The sequence below is a fragment of the Humulus lupulus genome, chromosome 9, assembly GCF_963169125.1.
Source record: "Humulus lupulus chromosome 9, drHumLupu1.1, whole genome shotgun sequence".
Taxonomy (NCBI): Eukaryota; Viridiplantae; Streptophyta; class Magnoliopsida; order Rosales; family Cannabaceae; genus Humulus; species Humulus lupulus.
The window spans coordinates 11,295,792-11,320,512 of NC_084801.1; the positions used below are offsets into that span (position 1 = coordinate 11,295,792).

Consider the following 24,721-nt stretch of genomic DNA (forward strand, 5'->3'; position numbering starts at 1 on the left):
GTCCGTACGGCTGGCGTTGAGAGGGAATGCTGAAGGCTGATGGTGTGAGTTGCTGCTGGGCTTTGATGGAATCGGGCCCAAGCTTGGGCCTGGGAGAAAAGTTGGCCGTGGGCTGGGCCGAAGGAGGCAAGGCAGCTGGGCTTGAAGGGGATGCTTGGACCCTTGCTCAAATGCCACAATCTCTTTGTCTTTCTCACAAAGTTATCACTTTTCTTTTCTTTTCTCTTCTTTATTTTCAAGCATCAAAATTTCCCTACAAAATAAATATAAATAAATCATAATAAAATATTTTCAATTATAAAATAAATCAAATTAATTCTTTGAAAATATTAATTATAACTTAATTTATATTTAACATTTAAACTCAACATTACATCTTTTTACTCCTAACTTAACAATATTAATTTTAAATAATTTAAACTATAACATTTTACAATAATATAACTAACAAAAATCTATAAAATTAAAATAAACCTAATAAATTCAAAATTACTAAAAAAACTTAATAAATCAATAAAGAACTCAAGAACTAAGCAACAATTAACACATAAAAAGTAGTAAAATAACTCTATTTTGTAGAGTTATCACACCCCCAAACTTAAAGTTTTGCTAGTCCTCAAGCAAAATAAAAATTAAAAACACATATATATATTTTTTTATTTGGTGATATCAAAAATGTCCTCAAAGATTGCACATTGAAAATAATTTATATAAAAAAATATGAATCAAAATTAACCTTATGTAATTAATTCTATAGTCAATCTTGCTTTGAAAATATATTTTATATTCGAAGTCCAAAACTATTTATCAAGTTATTATGTGAATTTTGGAAAAAATTGTTGTAATAAACTATTTAATTCACATATTATGATGAATAATTTTTTCAAAATTTCATTTTTTTAAGCAAAATTGACCCAAGAATTAAACACAAAACTTAATAAAGATTCATATATTTTTTAAACTAAAATCAAACTCAATCAAGGGTATTATCATAGGAAAAACGGATATCACCAAAGGTTTTTTTTTTTTTTTTTTAATAGTTTTTGATAGAAAAAGTACAAAACTATATATATTAGAAAGATAACATTTTTTTTTATATATAATTAATATATAAAATAGATACTCTACCATTCAATTATTTTTTTGTTTTTTGTTTTTTTTAAAGAAATTCTACCATTTTCAAACATATGAAAGAAGTAACCATATAAACCCACTACCCCCAAACTTAATTTATGCATTGTCCTCAATGTATCAAAATACAAATATAAATTGAAGTGTGAAAGAGTTGAGAGTTTAGAATGGTCGTACCTCATCATAGAGCATGTCAAGAGTGCACAAAAAAAAAAAAAGAAACAAAAATCAAAACAAGAAGTTAACCTAAAAACATAAATAAAACACACATTTACCAATAATTGATGAGAGCGATCAAGGACCATGGTAAATAGGATCCTCGAGAAGGATTTCATCCACTTTAGCAGTTTTTAATTCTAAAAATGGTTTCAATTTTTGTCCATTCACTTTGAATACATTACCATTATTAGGATTTTCAATTTCAATGGCTCCATGTGGAAAAACAGTGCGAACAATGTATGGACCTACCCACCTAGAGCGTAACTTCCCTGGGAAGAGATGCAAACGAGAATTATATAAAAGGACTTTTTGACCGGGGGAGAAATCTTTTCGCAAAATGTTTTTGTCATGGTAAATCTTCATTCGATCCTTATATTTTTTGGAATAGTCATATGCATCATGCCTAATCTCTTCTAACTCATTTAATTGAAGCTTTCTTCGCTCACCCGCTTTGTCTAAGGAAAAATTCAATTGCTTAATTGCCCAATAGGCTCTATGTTCTAGCTCAACGGGTAAATGACAGGCCTTTCCATACACAAGTCTATAGGGAGACATTCCAATGGGTGTTTTGTATGCAGTTCTATATGCCCATAATGCATCAACGAGTCTTAAGGACCAATCTTTCCTAGATGGATTGACAATTTTCTCTAAGATGTGCTTAATTTCCCTATTTGATATTTCGACTTGACCACTAGTTTGTGGGTGATAAGGTGTAGTGACTTTATGTGTAATACCATATTGTTTCATTAAATGCTCAAAAGATCTATTACAAAAGTGTGTACCGTTATCACTAATGATGGCACGTGGTGAGCCAAAATGGGAGAAAATATTTTCTTTCAAAAACTTAAGCACAACTTTATGGTCATTTGTGTGGCATGCAACAACTTCAACCCATTTAGACACATAATCAACACCAACAAGAATGTACAAGTTACCAAAAGAGTTAGGAAATGGACCCATAAAATCAATGCCCCCAAACATCAAATATTTCAACAATAAGGATAGGATTCAAAGGCATCATGTTTCTTCTAGTTACACTTCCTAACATTTGACAACGTTCGCAAGATTTACAATATACATAAGTGTCATGAAAAATAGTAGGCCAATAAAATCCACATTGTAAAATTTTCAAAGCAGTTTTCTTACCTCTAAAATGTCCACCACATGCATGATCATGACAAAAAGATATGATTTTAAGTTGATCACAATTTGGAATGCATCTCCTTATTATTTGATCAGGGCAATATTTAAACAAATAAGGGTCATCCCACATGAAATTTTTCACTTCAGAATAAAATTTAGATTTATCATGCTTAGACCAATGAGAAGGAATTTCACCAGTGACCAAATAATTCACAATGTCAGCATACCAAGGCAAAGAAGATATATGCATGAGTTGTTCATCAGGAAAAGTTTCAGTTACAGTGGTGGAGTCATTATTAGTCTCAACAACAATTCTAGACAAATGATCAGCTACAACATTTTCAGAACCTTTTTTATCTCGTATCTCTAAATCAAATTCTTGTAAAAGCAAGATCCAACGAATTAAGCGAGATTTAGCATCTTTTTTTGACAAGAGATATTTCAATGCAGAATGATCAGAATAGACAATTATTTTAGATCCTAACAAATAAGACCTAAATTTCTCCAATGCAAACACAACAGCAAGCAATTCTTTTTCAGTTGTAGAATAATTTAATTGAGCATCGTTCAAAGTTTTGCTAGCATAGTAGATTACATGAGGTAACTTGTTAATTCTTTGTCCTAGAACGGCATTGATAGCATAATCAGAAGCATCACACATTATTTCAAAAGGAATATTCCAATCAGGAGGGCGAATAATAGGTGCACTAGTCAAAAGGGATTTCAATCTTTCAAAGGCAACATGACAATCATTATCAAAGACAAAAGCATTTTCTTTTCCTAGTAAATGACATAATGGGCGTGAAATTTTGCTAAAGTCTTTTATGAATCTTCTATAAAAACCGGCATGGCCTAAGAATGATCTAATTTCTTTTATTGTTTTAGGTGGGGGAAGTTTTGAAATAAGGTCAACTTTTGCTTTATCAACTTCTATTCCCTCAGATGAGATTACATGACCTAAAACAATTCCTTTTTTAACCATAAAATGGCATTTTTCCCAATTAAGAACTAAATTATTTTCTTTGCAACGAATTAAAACAAGAGAAAGATGGTGCAAACAGTCATCAAAAGAATTTCCAAACACAGAAAAATCATCCATAAACACTTCAAGATTTCTTTCAACCATATCAGAAAATATTGCAATCATACATCTTTGAAAAGTTGCAGGAGCATTACAAAGACCAAAAGGCATGCGACGATATGCAAAGGTTCCAAAAGGGCAAGTGAAGGTAGTCTTTTCTTGATCTTCAGGGGCAATGGGGATTTGGTTATATCCCGAATAGCCATCAAGAAAACAATAATATGCATGGCCAGCTAAACGTTCAAGCATTTGATCAATAAAGGGTAAAGGAAAGTGGTCTTTTCTAGTAACATTATTTAGCTTTCTATAGTCTATACACACTCTCCACCCCGTTTGTACTCGAGTAGGGATTAATTCATTTTTCTCATTCTCAATAACAGTGATCCCAGACTTTTTAGGCACTACTTGAACTGGACTAACCCATTGACTATCAGAAATAGGGTAAATGATACCTACATCTAACAGTTTAAGTACTTCTTCCCTAACGACCTCTTTCATATTTGGATTTAACCTTCTTTGACATTCCCGAGAGGTTTTAGCATTTTCTTCTAGATGGATTCTATGCATGCATATGGATGGGCTAATTCCCTTGATGTCTCCAATAGTCCAACCTATGGCTTCCTTATGTTTTCTAAGGACATCTAACAATTTATCTTCTTGTTCTTTATCTAAAGCAGATGCTATGATAACAGGCAAGGTTTCAGACTCTCCTAGAAAAGCATATTTTAAATTTTCTGGCAAAGGTTTAAGGTCTAACTTTGGAGACTCGGAAATTGATTGAACATGATCTAAGGGTGAAAAGGGTTCAACTTTGGTTTCATTTAAGGGTATAGACTCTAACAAAGAATTCACATCATCATTAAAATCATCAATGTGCAAGTTCATACCAAAGTATTTTTCACAAAAATCAAGTAAGTCACTTCCATCATCTTCACACATATTCTCTATCATGTTAACTTCATGCACTTCCTCACACTCAACAGATTTAGCAACATTAAAAACATTTAATTCAACAGTCATGTTTCCAAAAGATAATTTCAATACACCATTACGACAGTTGATAATTGCATTAGATGTAGCAAAAAATGGTCTACCTAGAATGATGGGTATTTGAGCATGAGAATTTTCAACAGGTTGAGTGTCAAGAACAATAAAGTCCACAGGAAAATAGAATTTATCCACTTTAATTAAAACATCTTCTACAATACCTCTAGGGATTTTCACTGAACGATCGGCTAATTGAAGTGTTATAGAAGTTGGTTTTAATTCTCCTAGACCTAGTTGCTTATACACAGAATAAGGCAATAAATTCACACTAGCTCCTAAATCAAGTAAAGCTTTGTTAATGAAATGATCGCCAATGATGCATGAAATTGTTGGACAACCGGGATCTTTATATTTCACAAGGCTTTTATTTTGAATTATGGAGCTAACTTGTTCAGTTAAAAACGCCTTTTTTGGAACATTTGTGTTTCTTTTAACAGTGCAAAGGTCTTTTAAGAATTTAGAATAGGCAGGAATTTGTTTAATGGCATCTAAGAACGGAATGTTGATGCTTACTTGTTTGAAAAATTCTAAGATGTCACTATATTGGTTGCCTTTCTTGAGTGGAATTAATCTTTGTGGAAAAGGAGCTTTTGGGATGGAAGGAAGGATTTGAGCATCATCTTTTGAAAGGTCATTTATGTTGGAACTTTGAGGTTGGCTTTGGTATTTTTCAACTTGAGGTATGTAATCGGGTTTGACAATTTGTTTTCCGGACCTAAGAATTGAAATAGACTTAGCTTCTTCTTTATGACTAGGGGCTCCTATTTCATATTGGCCTTTAGGATTTGGGATGGGTTGGCTAGGAAATCTTCCTTTTTCTCTCTCATTACAACACTAGCAAGTTGACCCAATTGTGTCTCAAGTTTGGCAATGGATTGAGACTGATTTTGTAAGATTTGTTGGGTGGATTGCATGAATTGTTGTAAGGTGTCTTCTAAAGAAGGTTTTCTTTGTGGAGGGTAAGGTTGACTTGGTTGGGCATGATTTGGATTTGGCATGTGGAATTGGTTTCCTTGATTCATTTGTGGTTGGTTTTGTCTCCAGGAAAAATTGGGATGGTTTCTCCAATTTGGATTGTATGTGTTAGAAAATGGGCTATCAGAAGAAGGTTTTCCATATGAATGTAAAGCATTAGCCTCTTCAGAAAATGGTTCAATAAAAGAAGGACATGATTGAGCATTATGACATGAACTAGCACATAAAGAACAAACATCTTTTTTAGGTTGCACATGAGAATTCATAGATTGACTTATTACTAAGGCTTCTACTTTTCTTGCTAATTTATCAAATGATGTTCTTAAATCACTTTCTTCTTTTATTTCATATTTTCCTTCTCTTTTTGGTGAAGGGTTGGCTCTAGACCTAGGCTCAGAATAATTCCATTGTTGTGAATTAACAGACAATTCTTCAAGAGCGTCCCAAGCCTCTTGCCCTTGCAGTTTTAAAAATTTTCCAGTATGCATAGATTGAATCATTTGTCTATTTGAAGGGGTTAAACCATCATAAAAATATTTTACAAGTCTCCATTTTTCAAAACCATGGTGGGGACATTTTAATAATAAATCTTTAAATCTTTCCCAACATTCATAAAATTCTTCGTTATCTTTTTGATAAAATTCGGAGATTTCTCTTCTTAAACTATCAGTTTTGGACATGGGGAAAAATTTAGCAAGAAATTTATTAAAAAGTTGATCCCAAGTAGTGATGGTTCCAGTTGGAAGTGAGTTTAACCACGCTTTGGCTCTATCTTTTAAAGAAAAAGGAAACAACCTAAGTTTAACTGACTCATCTGAAAATTTTTGAAAACGAAAGGTTGAGCAAATTTCCAAAAAGTCTTTTACATGCATGTATGGATCCTCTCTTTCTAAACCATAAAATGATGGTAACAATTGAATGATTGATGGTTTAAGTTCAAAATGAGTAGCATTAGTAGTGGGCAAAACAATGCATGATGGGGCATTAGATGAAATGGGTGAAAAGTATTCAAGAAGAGTTTTCTCTTGCACAACATTAGGTTCTTGTTCCATTATGCTTAAACTTTCAAAAACACTTTCAATTTCACGTACAGACACTAATTTTTTCACCAAACGATTTTTTGAATTACGATGCCACTGATGCATACAATGTCACAGATTTCACCAAGTAACACAAACAATCACAAGAAAACAAATTTCTGATGTGGAAGATCAGTTAGAACCGCAACCACAGAGCATACTTATAACAAGAAGAGATTACAATATTTATATAAATATATAATTTTTTTGTTATGATTTTTATGATTTTTTTTTTTGTTTAACTTGTTCCCAGGCCTATTTGATTCCACTTACTCACAACTTAATAACAACTCCCCGAGGTTAATTAATAAGCGTGGATGAGAACTTTGCCAAATTTCCTTTAAGCAAAAATTGCTTATGTTGAAAGAACAAGCTTTGTTTTTTTAGTTTTTTTTTTTCAAGTATTTTTCTTAAACAATAAAATTACAACTAACTAAATGCGATAATTAAGAAGAAATAAAATAAAATGACAATAGCAATAGTAAATAGTTATATAAAAATTAGGAGGCACTTATGCCATCAACTAAATGATCAACAAAAAATAAAATTAGGAGGCACTAATGCCATCAACCAACAATAATAATAATAATAATAATAATAATAATAATAATAATAATAATAATAAACTTAGGAGGCACTAGTGCCATCAACTAAGATAAATAAAAATAAATAAAATAAAATAAAAGCTAGGAGGCACTAATGCCATCACTAGAAGAGATAAATTGCTCAAGTATGTAGGAGGCAAAAATTGCACTCAACTATCAAGTATTTAGGAGGCACTAATGCACTCAACTAATAAGTAAGTAGGAGGCACTAAATGCCATCAACTACCAAGATATATATATAATATAATATATAACAATATAAATATATTTATATAATATAAATAATATATATAATATAATATATAACAATATAAATAAATATATATATAACTTTCTTTTTTTTCTTTTTTTTGATTTTTACTCTTCTTTTTTTTTCAATTTTTTTTTATAGATATATATATATTTTTTTTACTTTTTTTTTAAAGATAATTGTGCAAATAAAAAAAAAATAAAAAAAATAACTAGTAGAAGAATGTTACTTACCTTGTAGAAAGACCGTTTCTTTCTTGCAACTCCCCGGCAACGGCGCCAAAAACTTGTTGATCCCAAAAGAGGGTGTTTTAATATTTAAGCTCGCAAGTGCACGAATCGTTTCGGAATATAATGTTCATGTAAGTACGAGGTCGAACCCATGGGAGTTGACTAACATCAAAAGAAACTATTTCAAACAAAGCAAGAATATTCTAACCTAGTTCCAAATATTTGATGAGATTTTGTTTTAGAAAAATAAAACACAAGTAATAAAAAGATTTAAGATTAAATAGAAAAATTGTTTTCAAATGAGATATATAAAATAAGATTATTAAGATTTTAGAATCCACAAAATGCAAGTTCAATAGTATTTATAAGTATATTGATTCCCAAGTTTTAATATAGTTGAAATAAATCACACTATATATTTTTTCAAAATATATTTTCTATTCAAGCACAAGTTACTCTTTCAAAAAGGTAGGACTTTTCTTCACTTTTATAAGATATAATTTCTAAGCATTAGTTGTGTTACAACCTAATGAAACTACAAAAAATCAAAGAGATTATGTTTAGGAAAAATATGATACTTATGCTCTAAGAATTAGATGTGAACAATTTAATGAAAAACATTTAATCAAAGAATATCATATTTTTTTTGCATAATGAAGAACTAAGTGTAATATGCTTTAACACTCAATAATAGATGAAAAATGCATATCATTGATAGAAAAATTCATAAACAATGTTACACAAATGGGAAATCAACATACAATAAAAAATACTATCTAGTTACATTTTGCTTCATCATCATCTTAATAACCTTTGAAAAAGATTAGAAGCTCATAACTAGATAAAAATTACAAAATAACATACTTGACATGCTCTTCAAAAGATGAAAATGGTAGAGAGAAACTAGTGAAAAGAAGAGAGAAAAATGTGTAGAAGAGGATGAAAAATATGAAGAAGAAGAAGAGCCCCCCCCAAATGGTCTTACAATACTCTATTTATAGGCAAAATGTGGAGATTAAATTAATCAAATTAAAATAAATAAAATGATTAATTTAATTGTGTTGGGAAGTGGTAGGATAAATATAGTAAGTGTAAGAGTATTGGAAAGATGAAATGTTTGGTTGGGTAAAAGAGTAGTGAAAAGTTAGGGTAAAAAATAAATTAAGAAAGTTTATTTAGGTGAGAAAAATATGGAATAGTGAGTTGATATTTTAGTGAAAAGAAAAAAGGTGGACATTGGGAACAAATATGGTTTTTTTAGCCATATTGGTGGCTGTGGCATATGTGATGCTCGGTTTGGCATGAGTGAGCTGAAGGTAACGTGGGCCTGGGGTGAGATTGGGCCATGTTATTGGCGCAGGCCCACGGTGGGCTTTGGACTGCTTTGCTGAAGAGCAGGCGGCTGGGCTGGGCATTTGTGATGCTCGGTTTGTTGATGCTGGGCATTGCTGAAGGGACTTTGGTGAGGCACGTGGAGGAAGGCTTGGGCAAAGTTGACAGCTGGCGTTGGTGAGCTACTTCGTACGGACGCTGGTGTGAAGCTTGTCCGTACGGCTGGCGTTGAGAGGGAATGCTGAAGGCTGATGGTGTGAGTTGCTGCTGGGCTTTGATGGAATCGGGCCCAAGCTTGGGCCTGGGAGAAAAGTTGGCCGTGGGCTGGGCCGAAGGAGGCAAGGCAGCTGGGCTTGAAGGGGATGCTTGGGCCCTTGCTCAAATGCCACAATCTCTTTGTCTTTCTCACAAAATTATCACTTTTCTTTTCTTTTCTCTTCTTTATTTTCAAGAATCAAAATTTCCCTACAAAATAAATATAAAATAAATCATAATAAAATATTTTCAATTATAAAATAAATCAAATTAATTCTTTGAAAATATTAATTATAACTTAATTTATATTTAACATTTAAACTCAACATTACATCTTTTTACTCATAACTTAACAATATTAATTTTAAATAATTTAAACTATAACATTTTACAATAATATAACTAACAAAAATCTATAAAATTAAAATAAACCTAATAAATTCAAAATTACTAAAAAAACTTAATAAATCAATAAAGAACTCAAGAACTAAGCAACAATTAACACATAAAAAGTGGTAAAATAACTCTATTTTGTAGAGTTATCATCCTTAGGATGATTAGAAATTCCCTGGACAATTCTCTGAGAACCAAGCCAAGCAGTGAGATAATAGAAGTCATCTCTTCCCTATATTTTATTTAGATTTTCTTTCAGGAGATAAAGGTAGAGAATTTCTTTAGGGCACATATTTTCCAACTCTAGGTCATGGTATAACACTTTAATTCCATCTAAAATATGGCATGAGTTGTTATTGAGTTGAAAAGGAGTTGTATTACACCAATCAAACATGTCTTAGAAATATTGGTGTAAAGGGAAGATAATTCTTGCGCTCATATATGTTTGGCGCTCCAAGCCCTGAACTTATCTTTTTCTGGCAAGTAGCTACATTCCTAGGTCAATGTAGGTTGACTTCACCATTTAGGGGCTATTTGATATGCAGGAATCTAGAGACGTGAAAGAGAATCTGAATATTTTTCTATGTTTGGTACTAGGTTTGAATTTTTCCAACCCGGGAAAATGAACTCTAGGACTTTAACTTTTTTTGATTCTGGGTTCAAGTGAAACCCACCTGTATAGGTAGTTTTCACATGCCTAGGAATGTGAAACACTGCAAACCGATTATTATTATTTTTTAAAAAAAAAAAATCTTAAATCAATAGTCTTTTAGTAAATGACTAATTTTATTTTTGATACTTATAATATAAAAAAAATATACACAAACTATAAAATGATAAATAATATTTGTTTATTTCAAGAAATTGATATGTAAAGCATTTATATCATTAATTTAGTTTAAATAACAAATAAAATACTATTAAAAAAAATAAAATAAGGGTATTATTGTGTTTTTCAAAATTATACTTTATTCTAGTATTTAATAGCTCTCTCTCTCTCTCTCTCTATATATATATATATATTTTTTTTTTTAATTTTGTTAAAATTTATTTCATGAGTAAAATTGTTTATAAATTATAATCTAAGAGAAAATTTGGTAATTTTTTTAAATGTCATTTGCAAGTTATGATTATATTTTAGATTATTTTGATAAAAATATATTATTATATTTTAATTATTAGAATATAAAAAAAATTGACTGATACCTATGCACAACTAGGAATGATTTTCCTAAGAATCATAGATAAGATTCCAGTGCAACCCCAAACATAGTGATGTAAGTTTCCAGACTATCTGATTACCCTCTCCAACTTTCCCAGTAATATGAAAATTATGAACTCCTCATACCAAACAACCCCTTAGTTAACAGTTAGATTTCGTGTTTTTTGAAAGATCTCCCCTATTTGTTTCAGGGAGGTGATTTTTGAGATGATTCTCTTGGCCTATAAAACTATTCTTGATAACCTTGGCTTTTGGGTCAATAATGGGCCCAAAATCAAGAGTGAGGGTGTCTAATGCAATGGTAAAACTACTCAACCCTGTCATTATTTCAAATTTAAGCCTTCCTGGTGGGAATATGACATTGTCTCCTTTTCCGACCTCATCTATGAGAAATCCACAAGATATTTTTTTTGGTTTTGGATATGCAGCAACATGAAGGAATTTTATTTTTCCTTACCGCATCTCTTGAATGTTTCTTTTCCTAAAAGTTGTATCCTCTTCCTTTAGCTCTCGTTGCTCTTACTACGTGATTAACCTCTGGTTTCGAGTCAAATGTGATTCCTGGTCGGGAGTTTCTAGTTGGGTCTGATCGTAAGTAGATCCTAGATGGAGAAAGCTCCCCCTTATGCATTTCATATTAGGTTATCTAGCATGGAATCTCCAAAGAAAAATAAAGATATGTAAAGTTTAATAGAACGGTCGCTGCTCTCAATTGGTTCATTTCAAGGTCAATAGATAGGTGCATCCCATTGTTTAACGTACTTGGAGGAAAGAAAAAATCCAAATGGACTTAGAAGTATGAACAATAATTCTAGGTGATCAAGCAACACTTGTCTTAGCTTTTTGTCCTATCGAAGCCTGTAGACAAGGGATAGTTGTGCATATATTAGTTCAACTCTAGTGAAAGAAAAATCAAATCTGACAATCAATGTACTATGTTAGTAAGTGACTAATCGTAGCTGAGGCCAGGTACCCTCAACTGGAAAAACTTGTGTATTGCTTGATTTTGGTATCTAGAAAGTTAGGGATCCTACTTCCAAGCTCATTTGATAAAACTCATGACCAACATGTCCCTACGATAAGTCTTCTAGTGACCATATGCATTTGGTCACCTACTAAAGTGGCCATTGAGCTTGAACAATATGAGATCTTTTACCATCCGTGAACAGTGATCAAGGGGCAGGCATTCAAAGACTTTATATCCGAGTGTACATGGCAACTAGAGGCAAAAGAGTGATATCAGCAAGAAAAAGACTATTGGAACTTGTTAGTTGATGGGTACTCCAACGAGCATCACGAAGGTGCTAGTCTCATGTTGGTAGTGCTCGAGGGGCATTGCAATCACTTAACCTTAAGGTTTAGATTAAATGCGACTAATAACAAGGTTGAGTATGAGGCCTTGTTAACTGTGTTAAAAATGGCCAATGAGCTAAAAGGCCAAATTGCTAAAGATCTGCAACAACTTTCAGCTCGTAATGAATCATGTGCTTGGAGAATACCCGACTCGAGAGATGAAAAATGCCTTTTATTTCTCAAAGGAAAAAAATAAATATTATCTCAATTCGACCACTATATACAAATGTCGACGCCTTAGCAAAATTGCTGAGTGAAAGAGATACTGAGATTTTAAATGTCATTCCCATCAAGTTTTTACCAGCTCCTAGCATCAACGAACAAAACGAGAGCATGCTTATAGACGAGGTTGATTCTTGGATGACCTCAATCGTCAAATATCTAGTTGACAAAACTCTACCAGTGAACAAAAACAAAGTAAAAAAAATGCATTACCAAGCTTCCTGCTATATCATGCAAAATGGTCGCTTATAGGCATGGCTACTCGTTACCCTTATCAAGGTGTATAACAAGAGAGAATACATATATACTATTGCAAGAAGTTCACAAGGGTTTTTGTGGCAATCATGTTGAAGGAAAAATCCTATCCAGAAAGATATTCCGACAGGGATATATTTGGTCTACCATGAACTAAGACTCAATGGAGTACGTGAAAAAGTGTGACAAGTGCCAACATTTTGCCAAAATCCCATAAGCTTTCCCAACTAATTAAATTAGATGCAAAGCCCATGGTCATTTGCTATGTGGGGCATAAACCTGATCTGTTAACTTCCTAGTGGTTGCGATGGAGTTAGATATGAAGTGGTTGCTGTGGATTATTTCACAAAATGGGCAAATTCTGAGTCCTCGCAACCATTACATTAGAATCTATTAGATAGGTGCTAGAATTGTGTTTTGTTTTTTCTTTAGTTGCACACTCTAAAGCAAAAAACTAAGTCAAAACGGTAAACAAGAACTTGAAGGACACTTTGAAGAAGCACCTTAAATAAGCCAATGGAGGATGGGCAGACGAGCTCCCTAAGATGTCGTGGTTGTATAGAACAATAGCAAGGATTTCCACTGTGCATATGCCTTTTTCACTCGCCTATGGTCCCGACCCTGGCCCCGAACCCCGAACCCCGAACCCCGACCTAGACCTTACCACAATACAACTTAATTTTAAAAAAATATTACAATAGGGTTAACAAATACCATTTCTTATGTATTTAATAATATAATTGCTATTGTATTAAAATTTGTGATTGTAATAATTAATTTAATACAAAATTCAATCCAAACATAATGTTCTACTTATTTAATACAATATGACCCCCTTATACGACATACCAAACGTGCCTTTATTGTAACTGTAATACTCACTATAAATAAGGGGGTAAAGAGATCAAAGTATTTTTAGATATTAAATAGTATGAAAAACTTTATTTTCTCTGTAACCTGAAGCTCCACAACCACAAGAAACTCATTTGATTTTGTGTTTGGAAGAGTTAGAAGCAATATACTACACTAAGTAGATGTAGGTCATTTATTAGGCCGAACCACTAAAAATCCCTTTCTCATTTATTACGTATTTAATTCATATTGAATTCATGCACTCACTTTGTCATTTTTATTTAATACTTGTCGTTGAAAAAAAATGTGGTCAACAACTTGTGACTGAAAGATAATATTTAGACACAAGTTGTCACTGATACTATTTAGTCACAACCTCATATATGTAGTGATGAAATTTATTGTAACTAAAAATACATTTAGTCTCAACAAACTGTAATTTTTGTGACTAATACTTTTAGCCATAAACTTTTTGACGACGACATATTGATATGATGATGTGTTTTAGTCACAAAATTTTCACTTTCAGGCACAAATTTTGTTGTAACTAAAAGTAAGATTTTTTGTAATATATCAAAAGCTTTCCATTTGTCATCTTAACTCTTCATGATAAAATTGTACAATTATATAAGGCTAGTTAAATTGTAATATTAATGACTACAAAAATATCCAATAATGAGCCGACACAAATCTGCTCAGACAAAAATCAATAGAGAAAACAGAGGAAGTAGTAACAAAATCCCTATTTCGGTAACATTGAGTCCTTTTCATTTAATACCTGTCGTTGATTAAAAAAATAATATTTAGATACAAGTTGTCACTAATATAGTTTTAGTCACAACCTCTCATATGCAGTAATAAAATTTGTTGTAACTAAAAATACATTTAGTTGCAACAAATTGTAATTTTTGTGACTAATACTTTCAACCACAAACTTTTTGATGATGACATATAGATATGATGATCTTTTTTAGTCACAAAATTTAATTTTCAGGTACAAATTTTGTTGTAACTAAAAGTAAGATTTTTTGTAGTATATCAAAAACTTTCCATTTGTCATCTTAGTTCTTCATGATAAAATTGTAAAATTATATAAGAATAGTTGAATTGTAATATTAATGACTACAAAAATATCCAATAATGAGCTGACACAAATTTGCTGAGTTAGCAATCAATAGAAAAAATGGAGGAAGTAGTAACAAAATCCTTTTTTCAGTAACATTAAGTATTTTTGTCATAAAAAAAAAAAAGGTATATAACTACAGCAAAATACAAAAATGATGTATTTATGCCACAAATTATCTATTTCATTATGTATTTTTGTCGCAAAAATTGAATAATTTAAAACACTACAATATACCAGAAAGAGAGGTGGGCGATGAAAAACCAATTGCATCAATTGCTCGCATTATTATACAAGTCATCCATGCATTTGAGAAACAACTAGTGTGCAAATATATAATATTTGAAGAGTGTTATTATTGGCACCCCTCTTTTTCTCTACCCATGTTTTTTTTATTAGTTCATTATCATCAAATATGTAATTTTTGTAAATTTATATAAATGTCCTCTTTAAATAATATAAATTTATTTTTAGCACAACTCCAAACAACATATCACTTCATATATTAATTAATTTTTAACCTTTATAAAAAGTTTTGTACATATTTGAATTTTTAGTAGTATGAATATTGAATATCATGATTTTATTAAATGAATTTAATTTTAGTAAGACTATTTAAAAATTATTAAATTATTTACATTTGTTCTTATTTTAAATTAAAAATAAAATAAAAATGTTGTAATTCCTTTTAAATAATAAATTATAAAGGCGAAAAAATAAAAAAAATCAAATTGTTTACTAATGGGTATGTACTAAACAAATATTTAAAATTTGTGTGAAAAGAAAATTTAAGAATTTATTTTGGACTTATTATGGAGATAAAAAAAATGTATACACAAGTACCCATATTTTGAATGCATGTTTATGTATTTGTCTTGAAAATCATGTAATTTGTTTATTTTAACAACATTATTTGTGTTTCTAGCTCAAGCTATGAAGAATCATCTCTTATTTCTCCTTTAGCACATTCTCATTCAAGGTGAGTTTTTAAATTTGCTTCATTTCATAACTATAATCATGAAAATAGTTGTGTTGGAATTTTGAGCAAAACTTGTACATGTTCTCTAAATATGTGAATCATTTCAAATATTTCACAGCTTTAGATTCACTCAAAAAGTACATATGGTGTAAAAATTAATAACAAAATCTCCAATTAGAAATTTATTAGAAAATTAGATTTAAACTTGAAAAAATAAATGATTATTTTTTAAACGAAACCACAAAAAGCTCCATCAACAATATAGCTCCTTTATTTTACAATTAAATAGACTTGAATGTACTCATAGATATCACATTTTTGTTTTGTTCACACCAACGATTGGTATTCGATAATAAATTGTTTTTTTATATTAAAAAAAGTTTGATAAAAAATTATTCTTAGTGTTAAAATAAATAGGGGTGCACTGAAACTACCCATTTTTTTTTTCTGGCAAAACTACCTAAGCCTATTAAAAATATGTTCTATCACTGCCTATTGCTAAACAACATTAAGTTTGCCGTCAAAAAAGAAAGTCTTGAGTGTTTATCTATCACGTTTACAAAAGTTTGAGTATTTATTTGTCACATTTACAAAAGTTTAGGTAGTTTCATTGCTAATATTCTTTTTTATATATATTTTTATTTAAAAAATAGAGATTAATTATGGTATAAAAAATATTTATATTTACACCAGAAAAATATATAAATCGATTACTTATAATATTTCAAAATTATATTCATTTTTATAACAATACAAATGACTCAATTTAAAATATTATAAATATTTAATTTAATTAGAAATGGAGTATACTCACTAATCCTAAAATTTAATTAATAGAATTAAAGTTGTATACTTTAGTTATTTTACTTGAGGTTATTCAATAAATGTAACGCTCATTTATAATATTCAATCCCTATATTTGTAGAAATAAAGTGTGTATATAAAATATTGGGTTATTTGCATCGAATAAACTTAAGTTTTGTACTTTGTAGTACTTAAGTATCTAATTATTTTTTTTATAGCTAAAATATATTCCATCAACATTTCTTAGTAGCTATAGATATCTGGCCGTTAAGTGCAAGGTAAGCAAATATGTGGCAACATGTGATTGATCCAAATCAATAATTTTTTTATTAAAAAAATTCATTTAAATATTAAAAATCAATTAAAATTTTTTAATTTAAATTTAAATTAAATAAAAAATCCCTTAAAACCTAATAAATTATTAAAAAAAAGGCTGATTTTTAATTAAATTAAAATTAAAATCATTGAAATATTTGAATCCTAAAGGGATATTGACGTCAATAATACCCGAATTTTTTCAATTGTTAAACTTTAATACCCAAATATTGTTTTGAATGTAATTATATATAATTCTAAGATTTTGGTGCAACTGTTAGTACTTATAGTTAACTTTATGTTAAGTATCTATGTGTCACATTTTTATTAGTTTTATAATTTAAATTCTTTAAATATTATAAAAATTATTTAAAAATAAATTAAAATAATAAAAATAAAAATGAAAACCTATTTGTTTTAATATATATATTGAAAAAAAAAAAAATCAAAACACAACTCATTCTCCATCTTCATCTTCTTCTTCTCAGCAACAACGCTGGGAAGGAGTTTGCTGTCGGAGCTGTTGAACGACAGAGGCGACTAGAACTTGCAGTCGATGGAGGTGTTGAACGACATATACTTTGCACGAACAAGATTAACACCGCGATCGAGTTGTTGCACCAGATCGATGCTATGGCCGACGAGAGAGATTTTTTTCTATAACTGTTGGGCTTGGCCGGCAACCATGGGAGGAAGGCAGAGATGTGTGATGGGATGACTAGGCTAGGGAGGAGATTGATTACCATACAAACTCCTAGATTCAAACCAAAACAAGAACCTAGAAAAACGGTAGCCGAAAGAAATCTAATATGAAGCCTAGAACCAAGAAATCAAGAATTTAGAACAATTTTAAAATTTATAAACCCAAATCTAATATGAAAAAAGAAAATCAAAATCAAAGTAAACATATGAAATGAAGATAAAAAAAACATAAAAATAAATCAAGATTTTCCCCAGAATCATCTTCGTTGCCGAAGAATGCATATACAAAGACGTATTCTTTCAAAAATAATGAAGGAGATAAGATCTATCTTGTTGACGCCGTTTTTCGTCAACAGTGAAATAAGAGCATGAAAGACAATAATCAGTTATGGCCAAAAAATATGATAATACAAACAAGATTTTTTACGTGGTTCAGCAGTTAAAATCTGCCTAGTCCACGAATCTTTCTTATTAAGACTTAAGAATATCTCTGAAAATCCTTCAAGGATGAATTCTCCAGAGTTTTTCCTTAAGATCACAAAAGTTCCGTCCTTTACAATGGTGCATGACCTCTCTATTTATAGAGAAGATTTAAGAATACTATCCCACATATTTCGGGAAGTTATTCTGTATATCCAAATAAATTAAATGGCATTAAAAGCCAGCAATCCTATATACAAGGAAACGTCCCCTGAAGATCAGGGGGCGTATAACTGATTAAATAATATCCCTTGATTATAGGGAATTTATAACAATTAACGTAGACCGCATCTCTCGTTGATGATTCATAAAGATATTCAAAATTATTATCCTATATCACCAAGGCTCTATTCACCCAAGTTTCTTATTGACTTTCGAGCTATAGCATCTTCACGAGGCTGCATGACTTCGAGCTCATACGTGCATCAGGCTCGGAGCCCTGATCCGAGGCCATCTGAGAACAGACATATTTCGGGGTCAGTCTTTCGAGCTCGTGAGGATTTCGAGGCTATCCTCTTCAAAGTCGTCTCTGCTTCGCAGGCTCGATGCTTAGATTTCGAACATGTTCCAGACATTACGAGTTCATTGATTACAAACCATCTTTCGAGGTCACAATTCTTGTGGCTTGAAATCTGGGTGTAACATTTTGCCTCCTCAAAAGTATTTGTTTGAATCCTATGAGAAGGAAACTTTTGAACTACTTTCTTCTGGAACCACACCGTCACATACTTGAAAATGAACACGTGTCAGTTGGGTATTGCTTATTCAGGGTACTCGAGTACCTTGGAAATCTGCCCACGATCATTCGTCTGCCACCTTTCTGGTACCATCATATCATTAATCCCCATCCATTGGATTTTACAAGGGTTTTGTTCGATGGCTTAGATTAATCCCCTTTTTACCATCTATATATATTAGACCCCGATCATCATCTTCCTTTTATTTTGCACTCATCAGAAGAAGAACGAGGCAAAACCAGGAACTATCTCTGAGAACTTTTTGCTTGAGCATGTTTTCTCAGCCGAAGAAATAGAGGACTGCTAGTTTGTTCGAGACCGTGTGCTCATACCTGCAGCCTCTCCTTCAATCAACGATTTCTCTGCAATCGCCATCCTTGTGTAAGTATCTGATGTCTTTTAATTTTCCATTATGCCAGTTTCTGTCTACGTTGTTCTTGTTATTTCTGGGAATGCACTAGTTTATTTTCTTAGTATGCTACGCTAGGAAATTTTTGACCGATAGGCTTTCAGATTTAAGCCTCCATACTAGGTTTAAACCATTGGTTCCAAATCTAGTTTTGGCGTAGAACAAGGTCTCTTTTTTCTGGGTTTCAAAATTTCAAAAGACATATCTTGCACACCAAGATATCGAGTATAAAATCTTGGTTTTAAAGAACGCACGATTTCCAAGATTACCATTTCTGAATAACCGCCACACTTTTTTTCCTGATATTTCAGGATTTTCAAAAAATTTATCCACTCTCCTCCTTTTCCTCGTAGATTTCACGTTCCGGCTCTCTAATCGGGCTCTTAGTATCGAGCTCATTTCGTATTCAAGCATCCTTCGAGCTTGTCTTGTCAAGCTCACATTTCTTGAGCTCTTGCATGCATGGCCCTCACCATTTTTTCTTTCTCGCTAGATGTCACAGAATCTGGAAAGACGGTGGGGATCGTTGCAGGCAATCCCTTACTCACCAAAAACCCCGAGCCTAGAATCACTATTTGCTCGAAATCAATGTTTGATTCGTGAATACGATCTCGCACGCGAGCAGGAGGAAACCCAGCTCACTATCACCGCCAAATTATCAAGGTCATAGAAAAGAAGAGGAGAACACTTCGGGAGGCTCTTTATCCAGAATCTAATTCAGGGCCCAGGCCGATCCCCCTTGACCCGAATTAAAAGTCACCATCGCGTATAGTCCAGGTAACTGATATCCTGGCCTCCCATGGTCTTAGGTTGTCGGGCTCCTTAAGATGTCGAGCTCCAACCTCTAGTGAACGAAGCTGTTATGCTCCAGGGACTGGAAACCCTGACAATAGGCTTAGGTATGCGGCATGGAGCCAGGAACACATGAAGGCAAGAGCGCTACTGTCTTTAAAGTATTTCTTTAAGGACTTCATGGACTTTGTTGGGTTGGCCCCGTTCCAGCTTAACACCAATTCTTACAGGGTTCTGTCTGCCCTGAGGTCGTTATACCATGAGTTGAAGTGGAAAGGTCCTTCACCACAGGAGATTTTATATCTCTTCTGTCTAAAAAGCAACCCCTCCCGAGCTCGAGGAGGGGACAACTTCTACTATCTCTCGAGCTATCCCAAAGAGAAAAAGGTATTCGAGGACCTTCCTAACCATCCGCCAGACTTTAAGAAAGCCTTCTTCTGGACATATGGCTTGTCCCCGTCTCGATGCTATTCATTCAGACGGATTCGTAAGTACTTCAATTTTCTTTATCTCTGTGCTCGGGCTTTTGTTTGTAGGATTGTACTTAGTTGAAATGTCTCTTATTTTCCAGCCAATTTTCACCGTCCTACTCCCGACGAAGCAATGAAGGAGCATAGAGAGACTCTGCTCCAACTTCCTTACGGTAGGAGGTCTCTCTCATACCTCTTACATGAGAGTAAGCTCCGAGCTTGCGGGCTGTTGGGAGATGGCCAGTCTACCTCGGACTGGTCCAACAAGAAGTATGACCAGTGGGAGCACATGCCTTTGCCTACAGGCATCCTCCCTCCAAGGAGAGAGGTGAGGCCCCCGCCTCCAGCTCGCCGAAGAAGCCCGCCGTCGGGGAACGAGGCTAACGATGAAGCCTCAAGCTCGGACTCAGATGATCAAGGTAAAGACATCCTTAGATCGAGAATGTGGTCCCCCACCTTATTAAAACACAAACTCGATAGGTTAGTTTTATGCCCTGATGATAGAGACCACTTCTATATATGGACTTGGGTAGATGACCGGGTTCATAGGTTTGATAGTTGGCTCGGGAAGTATGACACAATGTACAGCCTGAACGAGGTGTGGGACGGGATAGCCGTCCAATATGGGACCAATGACTATAGGGATCTTTCGAGGTTGACATCCACCTATAGGGAAGGTACTCCCCCCGCCTCTTCTGAAGATGGGGGAATTTCGTGCCCCCGAGCTCGAGCTCGGGGGAGAGTTCCAGTTAGGTTTCTTTTATCATTACTTTGTGTATCTATGCGATGCTGAATCTCTTTATATACTATTCCCTCTTTTTGTTATGATTTACATTGTGGCGTAATTGTGCAGGGAAGATGGATTTCGACCTTGACAACATCCTCGAGACTGGCGGTGCCAAGAGGAGCAAGCGTCCCAGGGCGGGGTCGCGAAAGGTGGACCGGCCTGCCAAAATCCCCAAGAGGACCAAGAAGTCACCACCTCCCTCAACTCCGCCTGTTACAAGTTCCATTGCGGCGCCGTCTTCGCAGGTCGGTGCCTCCACTGTGGCACCGACTTCGCAGGTCGATGCCTCTATCATGATCGAGCCCCAGCTTCCTGTAGTGGTTCGGCCGACACTTGGTCCACCTCCCAGAAAGCCTTCTGCTTCTCGAACTCACAAGCTGTCAGTTTCTACTCACATGGAGGAGTATGTAATTGAAAATGCAGCTGGGTCCCATGGGTCTACACTGGACTCGGATGTTATGTCCCGAATCGGTCAGAGCTTTAGCAGTTTAGACGCTCCTCAATGGAAATTTTTGAACAATGCCCGAGACTGCACTGCCCTTTGAGGAGCGTCTAAACTGCTAAAGCTCTGACCGATTCGGGACATAACATCCGCAGTAATTTTTGAACAATGAGAAGAGTATCGAGCTCGCCACCGCAGTAATTTTTCTTCTACTCCTTAGTTATATTTATAGATAGTTCTGGTGTTGATGACGATTCTATTTTTTTGTTAGATTCTTGCTATTACTGCCCAGCTCAACTATAAGTTGAACAATGAGATCCATTCGAGCAAGTCTTATGCTCAGGAGGCGAAGGATCTCCACCTCAAAGCAAGTGATGACCTGAAGGCAGCAAATGCAAAGCTTGAGGCAGGAGCTAAGGAGCTTGAGGCCAAGGCATCCGAGCTTGAGAAGCTGAATGCTAGGCTCGTGGAGCTTGAGAAGGAGAATTCCAAGCTCGCAGAGCTTGAGAAGGAAAACGCTCGGCTCCAGGAGGCCAACAAAAAGCTCGAAGAAGAACGGGCCGCCACCTTTGATATTATTGAGGGTGAAAAGGCTCGCCTCCTTGCTGAGTCTAAAGAGAAGAAGGACCAGGCGATTGATTTGGCAATGTACAGGATATGGGCCAACAACGAAGACCTCGATACCAGCTTCCTAGGTCCTTATGAGGCGAAGCTTCTAGATAAGTGGAATGCTCGGCTTGAGGCGGAAGAGGTTGCTCGGGAGGCCGCCTCTGAGGGTGCTCGGAAGGATAGTCATGCTATTCGTCCTGAGGGGTCCGATGCTGCAGATGCTGAGAAGGCCAAGGAGGGTGCTTCTTCTTGAATCTGATTTCGGGGGAAATCTTATCTTGGGGCTGTGTCCCCTTATTTTTTGTAATTACTTAAATTTATGCCCGTAGGGCTGATACAATTTCTTTTTATATTAATACATATGCTTTACATTTCTTGGCTCGAAATATTTTGCACATTTTATATTAATGAATCGTTTATGTTTATTTATTCATACAAACATAGTTTGGATTTAGGCTCGAAACCCAACGCATTCATGCATCGTTTGCTCGAATTGTTCGCTTCCGATCTCGTTATTTATCAAGGTCGGATATTACTTTAACCATGAACCCGAAAGTACTTGTATGGTTGTGTAATACTAACGGTTTAGTTATATCCTATTGCTTAGTTACTTTTTCTCGTCCTCGGTTATTTCTCCGAGGTTATGAGTTCGAAACTATTTTCCCATAAGATATTCCAGCCTTAATCTCGACTTATCTCGAAGTAAGTTTAAATTCCAACTTGTCGATTAGTTCTAGTTGGTTTGTTCCAAACCTATTAAGGTCGTGTTTGGTTTGTAATCCATACACTTATGTTTTTAATCTAGTTCGCACATTTGGTTTCATCCAAACATTTTTATCTTTTGATAATTTGGTTACGTCCAAACTATCTAAGCTTGCGCATCTGGTTGTATCCAGACACTTGTATGTATTTCGTGTATGTTATTTTATTTTTTAAGCTGATGGTATATGTACCAATGATGCCCCCTTAATATCCTATGAGTGTGACCATAGGTTATTAAATTAAGAGAGATTGCAAAAATAAAAAGAGATATAACATATTGAACGAAATAGATCTTTATTTGATGGAATTCAAAAATAGACAAAGTAGTACAGATAATCAATCATGGTTACAGGCAACATACTTCCTATACTACTGATAGTAAGGTCTAAGGTGTTCGCCATTCCATGCTCGTGGTACCAGGCTCCCATCCAATCTCGCTAGCTTGTAAACACCGGACCGGATGACTGACTCTATCTGGTATGGTCCTTCCCAATTCGGCCCGAGCACACCAGCTGCTGGATCTCGCGTTGCCAAAAATACGCGTCTCAACACCTGATCTCCCACATCGAACTTTCGATCTCGAACCCTCTTGTTGATATACCTGGTAGCTCGTTGCTAGTAGGCAGCGTTCCTCAGCTGAGCCTCGTTTCTCTGTTCTTCAATCAAGTCTAAGGTTTCTTCAAGTTGAGTGTGGTTTGAGTCTTGGTCGTAAATTTGAGTTCGGACTGTTGGAATTTTGACCTCAATAGGCAACATATCCTCACATCCGTATGCTAGAGAGAACGGGGTATGCCCCGTTGATGTTTGAGCTGTGGTCCTATACCCCCATAGGACTTGGGGCAATTCTTCGGGCCAACGTCCCTTTGCTTCCTCCAACTTTTTCTTTAATGAACTCTTGAGAGTTTTGTTTATAGCCTCGACCTGGCCATTTTCCTGAGGATGAGCTACTGACGAAAAAATCTTTATTATTCCATTCTTTTCACAAAAGTTGGTAAACAAGTCGCTATCGAACTGGGTTCCGTTATCGGACACAATCTTCCTCGGCACCCCATATCGGCATATAATGTTTTTTACCATGAAGTCAAGGACTTTTTTGGAAGTTATTGTTGCCAACTGTTAAGCTTTCGTCCACTTTGTGAAGTAATCCACCGCGACTACAACATATTTTACACCACCCTTGCCAGTTGGGAGAGAGCCAATGAGGTCGATTCCCCATACCGCGAATGGCCATGGGGATATCAACATGTTCAGTTCGGATGGTGGAGCTCGAGGAATCGTGGCGAATCTCTGGCATTTGTCGCATTTCTTTACATATTTGAAAGAATTCGATTTAATGGTGGGCCAAAAATATCCTTGGCGTATGATTTTCTTGGACAGGCTATGCCCCCCAATATGGTCTCCACAGAACCCTTCATGAATTTCTTCGATGATCTTCTTGGCTTCGGGTGGAGTTACGCACCGTAGTAATGGCATGGAATACCCCCTTCTATATAGTTTTTCGTCCAACATGGTGTATCGGGGAAGGTGATACATTAACTTTCGAGCCTGGTTCCGGTCTTTTGGAAGGACGCCGGTCTCAAGATATTCCACTATCGGGGTCATCCACGTAGGCTCGAACTCAATCATACATACGTCTTCCTCCTCCGGCTCGTTAATGCTAGGTGCC

At 34.3% G+C, this 24,721-nt stretch overlaps 1 non-coding gene across 1 annotated transcript; it reads left to right on the plus strand.

Annotated features, from left to right (window-relative positions):
• The first annotated feature begins 6,154 nt into the window (after positions 1-6,154).
• LOC133802841 (small nucleolar RNA R71) lies at positions 6,155-6,261 on the plus strand. The gene has a single exon (XR_009877586.1). It is a non-coding gene; the product is annotated as a small nucleolar RNA R71 (small nucleolar RNA).
• The last annotated feature ends 18,460 nt before the right edge of the window (positions 6,262-24,721 follow it).